This window comes from Rutidosis leptorrhynchoides, chromosome 2 (genome assembly GCF_046630445.1).
Source record: "Rutidosis leptorrhynchoides isolate AG116_Rl617_1_P2 chromosome 2, CSIRO_AGI_Rlap_v1, whole genome shotgun sequence".
NCBI classification, from domain to species: domain Eukaryota; kingdom Viridiplantae; phylum Streptophyta; class Magnoliopsida; order Asterales; family Asteraceae; genus Rutidosis; species Rutidosis leptorrhynchoides.
In genome coordinates this window covers 541,322,442-541,334,689 of record NC_092334.1, presented here as the reverse complement: position 1 = coordinate 541,334,689, position 12,248 = coordinate 541,322,442, and the positions used below count along the sequence as shown (strand labels likewise).

At 39.1% G+C, this 12,248-nt stretch overlaps 1 non-coding gene across 1 annotated transcript; it reads right to left on the bottom strand.

The window, feature by feature from the left end:
• Positions 1-11,727: 11,727 nt before the first annotated feature.
• TRNAQ-UUG (transfer RNA glutamine (anticodon UUG)) lies at positions 11,728-11,799 on the bottom strand. Its single transcript has one exon. It is a non-coding gene; the product is annotated as a tRNA-Gln (tRNA).
• Between the last annotated feature and the right edge of the window lie 449 nt (positions 11,800-12,248).

Sequence of the window (12,248 nt, the reverse complement as noted above, 5' to 3'; positions counted from 1 at the left end):
ACTTGAAATTTATCATTTTCTAACAACTCATTCCAAAAGAATTTCAGTGATTATTGGCTACACAAGGTACATTTTCAAGCATTTTTTTCACTACCTAAATATTTATGAATTGTGTTAATGAAGATAAATTTGTTGTTCATATATGTTGTGGGGGTTCTTTTGAGTATATTAACAACATTCCCAAGTATTTACCCGAAGATTGTTTTAGAATTCGGCTAAAACTACCTGTTGCACCTGTAAAACTAATGAATCAGAGAATATTATTAAAAAATGTTCTTAAAAAAATACAAATGCCACCCAATTCACCTGTTTCAATGAGATACATTTATAATAACCATGTTTTTGATATTACGGATGATTATGAAGACTTTCAAGAGTTCTTACAATATGCAATTGTAAATGCTCCGATTGATATTTATGTTGTTGAGAAAGTACGAATGAATCTACCACAACGAAACCCAGAAACACACGTACCACAACGAAACTACGAAAAACACCAACCACAACGAAACCCAGAAACACTCCAACCACAACCAAACCCAGAAACACACTCAACACAAGTCACTGAACCAAACCTTCATAATTTAGAAGCGGGAGAGCCTGAAATGCCACCTCCAAACACTGAAGAGTTTGATATGTTTAACTATGGTGTTGAAAACGTATGTAAAATTAAAGAAGGAGACCACCCGTTTGAGATATCTGTTGTCGCATCTAGTGATTCAGATGGAGAAAAAGACGGAGACGAAGACGAAGACGAAGAAGATCAATATGAAGAAGAAAAGCAAGATTTATTCTGGAATATGCCACCTCTATTGAGTCAGCAAGAGCAAGAGCCTGAATTTACGACACAAACACCAACCATGTATAGGGTATCAGATTTAATTAAAGTTCGTCAAACTTTTTTGAACAAGGCCGAGTTCATAAACACTCTATTTACAAAATGTCTTGAAGAAAACTTCCAAATTAAGCCTGTAAAGACGGACAAATCTCGATACACCGCTAATTGTGTGTTGCCAAATTGTGAATGGAAAATTAGTGCTTACAAAATACGGAACACTGAAAACTTTATGGTAAAGAAATTGCATGACGTACACACATGCTCACGCACACTAATTATGGGAAACAATAAACATGCTACCAAAAAGGTGTTGGATAGTATGCTTGTGGATTGTTTCAAGTCTGCAAACCGGGAATACAAAGCAAATGATATACGTGCGGATATAGGACAACGGTTCGGTGTCAGCATATCTTACAACCAAGCATGGAGGGCCAAATGTCATACATTACAGATGCTTCGTGGCAGTGCTGAAGACTCGTTCCGAATGCTTCCCCTTTACCTATATAACATTAGGATCCACAACCCGGAAAGCGTAAGTAATTTGGTCACCGACAAAGAAGATAGATTTTTGATGTGTTACTATTTCCTTGGCGTAGTTGTAAGTATCGATAATCTCTCTCATTTTTAACTTATAATTGACCTTATTATAATTGAACACTTTTGACCTGCTAAAATCTATGTAGGTTCGATCATTTGTTCAACATTGTCGCCCGGTAATCATCGTCGATGGTGCGCATTTGAAGGCAGGGTACTCGGGGACAAATTTAGTTGCCGTTGCGATGGATGGCAATAATGAAATTCTGCCATTGGCCTACGGAATTGGTGGCGGCGAGACAAACGAGGTTTGGTCATGGTTCTTAGGCAACCTAAGAGATCATTTAATGAGTTGTGGTATGAGTGATCGTATTTCAGAGCTTACTTTTATTTCTGATCGTGCTGCTTCAATAGCACATGGTGTTTCAACTGTGTTTCCTGAAGCCTTTCACTGTTTTTGCGCACGTCATTTGTTTGGAAGCATCAAGACTAAATCTAACAAATTCAAATATATTGGGCCTAATTAGGTCACTGGGCTACAATTCCTCTTATTGGTTTTATTTATTTAGTATACCACGTCTATTTTCTTTATTTTATTGGAATAAAACTAAACTATGATGATTTTCATTCTCTTTTTTTGTGATTATATCATGATAAAAAAAACTTTAATTGTCATGATACATTATTAATTTACTTGGTGAATTGATAATCCATATTTATAACCCTAATCTCTCACGACCCGGTAGATTACCTTTAACTTTTTTCTTTAATATTCTTTCTAGAACTTTTATCATATATTGGAAATGAAGTTTCTTTTTTGTTAAAAGAAAACATTTTGGATAAATCAATATATATATATATATATATATATATATATATATATATATATATATATATATATATATATAGGGCCAGGATCAATGGAGAAGTAACCAATCGGGGGGAAGTAAAAAAAAATTCGTTTCTTTTTTTGAATTTTTTTTTCCCGGCATCAAGATCACACGAAAATATGAACATTTAGAAAAGACACTTCGTGATGAATGTTATTATTTAGGCGGAAAAAACGATCAACAAAAATAACATTCAAGATAATATTGTTCGTGAAGAATATGAACATTTTTTTTCTTCATGTTTTGTGAAGTAAAATTTAGCCCGATTTAGAGTTTAGGGTTTAGGGTTTGGTGCTTAGGGTTTATTCCATAAACCCAAAACACCAAACCCTAAACCCTAAAATCTAAACCGTTCGTGTAAAAAATCAATCTAAATCCTAAATTTAAACCCTAAATTTCTAAACCCTAGTATCTAAATCCTATAAACCCTAATATCTAAACCCTAATAGCTAAAACCTCAACATACGCTCGAAAAACACGATAATTGTTATATATTACTTCTTCGAGCATTTTTTCGCCAAAATAAAAACATTTATCACAAAGTGTCTTTATTAAATGTTCATATTTTCATCACATCTATAATGTTCGTGAACAAAGTTTTTTCAAAAAACGAAAAAAAAAGTTTTTACTTCCCCCCGCTTCCCCCCGATTGGTTACTTCCCTCTTAATCCTACCTCTATATATATATATATATATATATATATATATATATATATATATATATATATATATATATATATATATATATATATATATATATATATATATATATGGGTTATGCAAATATGTGTCATGGTGGCACATGATAAATGCATTAATTAATCATATAATTTACTTTTTTAAAAAATATTACATTAAATACACATTTAATTTTGGAAAGTTTTGTGTTCATTAAATGTTTTTTAATTAATTTAAGGAAACATTTACTTTCATGAATGGTATTTATCATGTGCCATGGTGGCACAAATTAATAATTTCATATATATATATATATATATATATATATATATATATATATATATATATATATATATATAGGCACGATTCGTGGCTAAGCTTAAAACGAGTACAAATCGGATAAGCAAATGTAGACTACAAAATATCATAAAACTTCATTTGAGCTTAAAATGCATTAAAGGGTAAAAAAGAAATTTTAATAATTATAATTAATAAAAATTAAAATTAAATATACAAAAGTTAACATATTGTATATCACCTTCATCACCACAATCCACCACCACCACCCACCACCACCACCACCACCCACCCATCACCACCACCACCACCCCCAACCAACCAACCACCACCACTATGACCACCACCACCACTATGACCACCACCACCCATCACCACTACCACCAACCACCACAAACCGCCACCACCACCAACTACCACCATCCACCACCACCACCACCACCCACCACCACCACCACCACCAACCACCACCACCACCACCACCAACAACCACCCATCACCACCACCATCACCAACCACCACCACCACCACCAACCACCTCACCCACCACCACCCACCAACACGAACCACCACCACCACCCACCACCACGAACTACCACCACTCACAACCACCACTACCCACCACCACCTCCACCCACAACCACAAACCACCACCACCCACAACCACCCCAACCATCACCAACCACCACCACCAACAACCACCACCTACCACCACAAACTGCCACCACCCACCACCACCACAACCACTACCCATCACCAAACACCACCACCACCACAACCACTACCCACCACCAAACACCACCACCACCACCCACTACCACCACCACCTACTACTACCACCACAAACCGCCACCACCATCCACCCACCACCACTACCCACCACCACCACCACCCACCACCACCACCACAAACCGCCAACACCACCAACCACCACCATCCACCACCCACCACCACCCACCACCACCATCCACCACCACCACTCACCACCACCACCCCTACCACCAACCACCACCAACCAGCACCAACCACCACCACCACCCACCACCCAACACCACCACCACCACCCAACACCACCATCACCCACCACCTACTACCTACCACCACCACCACCCACCACCCACCACCATGACCACCACCACCGACCATCACCACCACGAACCACCAGCAACCACCACCACTACCAACCACCACCACCACCACCACCAACCATCACCCACCACCACCAACCACCACTGCCACCCACCACCATCCACCACCATCTACCACTCCTACTATCACCACTACCACCAACCACCACCAACCATCTACCACTCCTACTATCCGTTGAGCGTATAGCTGTTAGCCGGATGACTTCTAGTGAGAGAAAGTATTATGTGAGAGAGAAAGGTGAAGTCTCTGCTCACAAGTTGTCAGAATATCTGAATGTGTAAAATGACGACCCAGGGGGTCTATTTATAGTGATAGATCCACCGGATTGTTCGAGGACACGTGTCAGATGTTGATACGTTCTGTTATTCGTGATCCGAAATATGCGCTGGATGTGACGTTCTCCGGTCAGGGCTTAAGCACTAGGCGGCCTTCAGGGCTTATGCATGACGGAAGCAGCCTGCACAGCGGAGAACGCTTGACGGACAGTTTCACAAAACCATTGTTCTCAGTGTTCCTGATGCTATTTTCATGCGAATATTGTACATTTATGCGTGTATACGATAGGATACACCATTAAGTCCCCCTAGTTTAATAACTTAAGCATTTGAAAAAGGATTAAGTTGTTAAACTTCTGCCAACGCATGCCAAACAAGTCTTCACATTTGCCATTTGCATTGGGGAAAACATTATTGATAATGATGACAGACGAATTTTACTGACATTATGATGATTACTTTTAAATGGTTGAGATTCTTCACGCGCCACCAGCTGTAAAAAGCGTTTCTGTATATTCCACTTTTAAACTTGCCCATACATGTGTCACGATCGTGTCCATAAAAAATACATTGATGAATCTCTATATAAACCGTCATAACCTTTGAACTTCACTTTTTTACTTTTGCTCAAGATCTAAAAAGCATATCTTTGCCCAAATCTTCATCGCCTTCCTCAAGCTTTTACTTTCAACTTTTTAAAGTTTTTCATCTTTCAAGGTCAGTTGCATTTTACCTCGCTATTACTTCTTTTTCACTTTTACTGTTCATATTATTACCATGGCTTCTGTGTTGAGTACTGGCAGAGAGAACGTGGAGCTTTCTTCTTCAGAAACAACCGACCTTCTTGAGGTTAGCACGATAGCATCGTCATTATCGGAGAGCCATTTTGATGGCTTGAAGATCGCTTTTGATCATCTTAATCAATACAACCCTATTCTTCCTACTGGCAATCAAAGGGCCAATAAATCGCCTGCCGGAAAAATTACTTTGTATGCTTTACAACTTACTCACGGCAACCTCCGTGTTCCTCTAACTAAATTTATTCTCTGTATCCTTAGATACTATAGAGCCTGCCTGAGCCAAATCCATCCCCACGGCCTTCAAAAAATTATCCTTTTTGAAATGTATTGCAATGCCAGCAATATTAAGCCTCGCCTTAAAGTTTTCATCTCTCTTTTTAGAATGCGAACGATTAGCCACTGCTGGCTTACGATTGACAATAAACGAAATACATATTTTGTTGGGAAAAATAAAGTTTCAAACTTGAAGGACTGGAAGAGTCCATTTTTCTTTGTTGACGAAGGAGTTATTCCGGAGGAGTATTCCGTGGTCCGAAAATGGAAGTCTATAGATGCTGGTGTGGGAAAGGCTGTTAAGGTAACCGCCGCTGAGAAGCGAATAGTGAATAACCTTAAATCTCTCCGCCTTCCGCCTAGATCATATGAGAAATATGAGGGTATTATTGTGTTGTGTAAAGTGAGCCAAGAATGGCCAAGTACTTCTGTGCCAGTACTCCGCCAGAAAAACCAGGGTAGGATGTGATATGATCATCCTAACATATATATTTGTCTATCTTTTTTATTTTATTATTGCTTATGTTTGCTATTTTTGCCTTTGTTTAATTTTTGCAGAAAATACCGAGATGCTTGTTCGTTCTGCTATCTTATCCCTCGATCTTGAGGATGACGTGGAGATCACTGCTCGTGACAAAACCCCTGCTGAGCTAGAGGTAGAATGGGTTGCTGCTGAAGCTGAGGCTGCTGCTGCTGCTAATGTTGAAAGGGAAAGGGAAGGCAGCGGTAGTAGCTCAGATAGCGAGTCCGAGTCTGAAACTGAACGGACGACGGAGGACACCACTACCGAGCAGGAAACGACAGGCTCGGTTGACATTACTGGTGAAACGCTTCCTAGCCCTCCTGCAACCAAAAAAACTCGCAAGAAGAGTATAGGCGCTAAGAGAGCAAAAAATGCAGAGGGAAGCCCTAAGCTAAAACGCAGAAGAAGTATGCAAACATTGCCCTTTCTTGATATTGCATATATCTTTGCTCATAACTGTTATGTTTGCTAATTTATTTATGTTAGTGATTTTAGCATATTCTGATAATAGCCAAGGAAAAGCTGCTGAAGGTGGTGAGCAGAGGCCAGAGGAGAATCTTGAAAGTCAAGGAGATAAAGTTCTGAAAACTCCTGAGCAGAACTTTACTCTATTTGATGAAGCTGAATTCCATGAGCAGAGGCCAAAAGACGACGCCTCCTATCATTCTCCACCTCCCAGTACCACTATCCCTCCTGTCACATCATCAAATGTTCAAGAGCCATCCATTCCTGCATATCTGAGCGCACTGCAGGTGTTCATTGATAACCCTGCCACTAAGGGCACAGATTTTTCGACTCTTCTTCAGGTATGAATGATAAAATATCTTGCAATTATGTGCTTGCATTCTATTTACATGAATTGTCAATATTGATCATAACATTTTTCTTTTGCAGGGTTATGATATCCCTGAGCTAAAACCTCATTTCAACGCTCTCCGCTCTGATCAACTTAGGGAATCAACCGCTGCAACTACTGTATTGTTAATTAATCACCTAGAGTCTTCTTTGTAACTGCAGAAGCATCAGGAGTCTGTTCTTGCCATAGTCCGTACTGAGATGGCTGAAGGTGCAAATGCTCGCAAAAGAGCTATTGATGCTGAATGTGCCTTGACTGATGCTCAGAAAACGCTAAAGGCTAAAGAAACTGAGCTAAAAAGTGCTCAAAATGATGCTACTGCCTTGCAAGAGGAGAAGCATAGAGTGGTGGAGGCTGAAAAGAAGAAGGTTGAGGAGGAGCAGGTGAAGGTTAGTGAGCTGGAGAAGCAGCTAAATGCTGAGAGGGAAAAGTCTGCTGAGCTTCTGCGGAGAGCGGAGGCCGGTGAGGGTAACTTTGCTGAGCTAAAGAAGAGACTACCGGGTGTGATAGCGAAGGTTCAAGCTTGTTGGGGAGCCTTACAATGACTATGTTGATGCTATTCGCACCCATTCCATTTCTGATGTTGCGGACAAGTTAACTAAACGCCTTGCCCCAAACCAGACTCTCCCTCCTGCCATTGCTAATCTCATGCGTTCTGGAACCCTAGAGAAAGTTGAAGAAGTTAGGGACAAGCTGATAAATCTTAAAATTGATGTTTATGACGAGGTGTGCAGCAGGGAAGAGTCGTCTGCCCAGGATGTTCTTGGTGTAGAGTTTGCATGATTTGTATAAAAATTTCTGAACAATGTTTGTAATAAACTTTTGCTGTTTTTGATGCCATAAATATATACTACTTCTGTGACTATGTTAGGCTTTATGTTTGTTCCAAATAGTTTAATATTTATTGCTAAAATAAATCTTCTATGCACCAAGTACGTAAGAATTTCTCTATGTACAATTGTATATTGTATAGCTGAACAAGGCATTTTAAAAAGTGTTTAAGGTAATGCAGATGCCTTGCATTGTTAACTTCTGCTGAATGAATAACATATCAAATATTGAAAATTTACTTTGCAAACATCATGCCTTCAAATAATTAGTAGAACATTTGAAGTCCACTATATGCTTTCTGTCACAAAGTTAATGAGGAATATGAAGTATTTTTTTGAAGAATGGTTATGAATCAGTAACCTGTCCGTCATACGCCTTCCGTCATAAAGTTTATGAGGAAGAATTGTGAAATATTTTTGCCTTCATATAATATAGAAACTTCTTTCGTTCTGTGAAGTAAGTTTTTTATAATGTTTGTCATGACAAGTATCTGATTTTTGTATTTTGCCTCGGTGCGTTCTTGTAAAACTTTAACGTTTTCTAGTCGATCCCTTGTGCCTGTTGCTGGCCGGCACAAAAGCTTCCGCCATCGGAGGTATAAAAATACTCTCCTTCTGTGGGCAGGATATAAATGCAATGTTTTACATTTGTCACAGGCAGCACTTTGCATAAGAAAAATATAAAATTTTATTGATCGATACTGTGCAGTACATAAACAATTAATGACGAATTTAGGTGGATCAAGCCTAATTAGTACATCATGAACGTTTAATGTATGCTATTGTAAACATAGGCACTGTAAAATAACCACAATGGTTTACAGTAAATTGATAAACTTTGCTCTTCAGAAAATGCTAACAAACTGGTCTTCACACGCCAAGCGCCCAGCGCTGTCCGGCTTGAAAAATTCCTGAACTTCATCCTCTCTGAACAACCGATTACGTCTTCTCTGATTTGTGCTGCCGTCTGGCAAATTTGCAAATGTGGATCGTTCCCTAGTTGGTGCCACATACTGTGAATGTATGGCAGCTACTTCGTTAGGAGTTGAGAATCTGATCTCTGCATGAGCGGTTGATGTAATTGCCTCAAATTTAGCCAACGCTGTCCTTCCAAAAAGGACATTAAATCGAAAATTGCCATCCAGAATAGTGAAATCGATTGGTTCAGTTCTTAGTAATGGTAATGTTCCCATAACAACCTCTGAACGAATTCGCCCCATGGCGTTCACCGGTGCTCCCGTCAATCCTGAAACCTTCAAACTCGTCCGCCTTGCTCTATCCTGCACATGCCTTGGAAAAGTCTTCAAACAATGCCAATAAATGATATCAGCTTCACTACTGGTATCCGTATAGATACGGCTGATGAACTTGATTGCAATTTTTGCTGAAATGACCACTGGCTGAACGGACAAGGTCCAATTTTGAATTGGTTGAAAAATGATTGGAGCATATCTCCAGCTATCAACATTGTTATCCGACTGCTCACCGTCCTCATAGTGACTACCATTCAACCACACCATTTTGATTACAACATCTGGAGTTGGCTCACGCTCCGTGATCCAGTCTCCGTACTGGTTTCGGTTATCACTTCCGCCATGCTCTTCCCTTCTTCTGTTCTCACCTTGACGACCTCTTCCACCATCATTCTTCTGCCATGCAAATTTCATGCGAGGATCATTTCTCCTGTATTATTTGCCTGGCAACAAGTGGTTTAACTCTCCTGCTTTGATCTTTGCAATGATTTCTCTCATCAGAGATTTGCAATTATCTGTATCATGTATCATGACCCCATGCCTCATGAAAGTCACACCATAGCTCACTTTTTGGACCCTCTCTTTCCTCCATAGGTGCTGGAGGATTGAAAGTAGTCCGGATTGACTCAGTGAAAAGAATCTCTTTTGGAGTTTTAGTCAGCGCCATTATCAACGGATGCCTCTCTATTGGCCTTCTGTTGTGATGAAAATCATTGGGATGATTGTTGCTTCTCCATCCACCATTGGAATTGTCATTCCTCCTCTGATTTCTGTCAAAGTACCGCCCTCCGTTGTAGCCGGATGACTTCTAGTGAGAGAAAGTACTATGTGAGAGAGAAAGGTGAAGTCTCTGCTCACAAGTTGTCAGAATGTCTGAATGTGTAAAATGACGACCCAGGGGGTCTATTTATAGTGATAGATCCACCGGATTGTTCGGGGACACGTGTCAGATGATGATACGTTCTGTTATTCGTGATCCGAAATATGCGTTGGATGTGACGTTCTCCGGTCAGGGCTTAAGCGCTAGGCGGCCTTCATGGCTTATGCATGACGGAAGCAGCCTGCACAGCGGAGAACGCTTGACGGACAGTTTCACAAAACCATTGTTCTCAGTGTTCCTGATGCTATTTTCATGCGAATATTGTGCCTTTATGCGTGTATACGATAGGATACACCAACCACCAACCACCACCATCATTAGCCACCACCACCACCACCCACCACCACCACCACCCACCACCATCAACTAACACCCACCACCACCCATCACTACCACCACCCACCACCATTCACCACCCATACCACCACCCACCACCACCACCACCAACCACCACCACCAACCACCACCACCCACACCACCCACCACCAACCACCAACCACCAACCACCAACCACCACCACCCACCACCACCAACCACCACCACCACTAACCACCAACCATCACTATCCACCACTACCCACCACCACCACCAACCACCAACCATCACTATCCACCACTACCCACCACCACCACCAACCACCACCACTAACCACCACCACCGCTCCTACCACCACAAACCACCACCTCCACCCACAACCACTAACCACCACCACCACCAACCACCAACAATTCCCACCACCCATCGCCACCCTATCCGCCACCACCACCCACCACCAAAACCAACAACCACCAACCACAACCAACCACCAACCACCACCCAACCACCACCACCTACCACCTACCACCACCAACCATTATAAAAACAGTTATCATTCATTGAAAAACATTTATCACTCATCAAACAGTTATGATACATAAAAGCAACAATTATCATTGATCAGAAAAAATTATCATTCATCTAAGTTGTCTTTCATTAAATAGTTACCATTTTTTTTAAAAACAGTTATTATTCATAATAAAACAATAATCATTCATCACAAAATGATTATCATTCACTAAAACATTTATCATTCATCGAAAAACAATTATCATTCATCAAACAGTTATGATTCATAAAAACAACAATTATCATTCATCAGAAAAAACTATCATTCAACTAAGTTATCTTTCATCGAATAGTTATCATTTTATAAAAATAGTTATTATTCATAAGAAAGCAGTAACCATTTATCACAAAATGATTATCATTCATTAATACAATTATCATACATCAAACAATTATCATTCATCAAATAGTTATGATTCATAAAAGCAACAATTATCATTCATAAAAAAAAGTATCATTCATCAGAAAAAAGTTATCATTCATCTAAGTTATCAATAATTAAACAGTTATCATTTATAAAAATATGATGAATGATAAAAAAAACTGATGAATGATATAAAAATAAGATGAATAAGAAAAAAAATATGATGAATGATAAAAGTTTTAGTAACAATCACATGTCAATTAGAAGTCAAAAATGTTATCATTCAAAAGGAAACAGTTATCTTTCATCACAAAACAATTATCGTGCATCAAAATGTCATCATTCATTAAACCATTATCATTCATCAAACCATTACCATGATTACTTTTATAAAAAAAAAATGGGGCATTCCGAGAATCGAACTCGGGACCTCCCGCACCAAAAGCGAGAATCATACCACTAGACCAAATGCCCAATTATCAAACAATTATCATTCATCTAATTGTTATCATTCATATAAAAAAACACTTATCTTTTATCGGAAAAAGATTATTATTCATCATAATGCTATCATTCATCAAACACTTCTCATTTATCAAAAAACATTATCATTCATCAAGCATTTATCATTCATCAAAATACCAGATAATTGATAAAAATATCAAATGAATGATAAAAGTAGCTGATGAATGATAAACGATGAATGATAAAAGAACGTGATGAATGATAAAAAAATATCTGCGGATAATTAATAATACGCAGTGAATGATAAAGATAATAATACGCAGTGAATAATACGCAGTGAATGATAAAGATAGCTGATGAATGATAAGCGAAGAATGATAAAAATACGTGATGAACGATAAAAAATACCCGATGAATGATAAAAATACGTGATGAACGATAAAAGTAGCTGATGAATG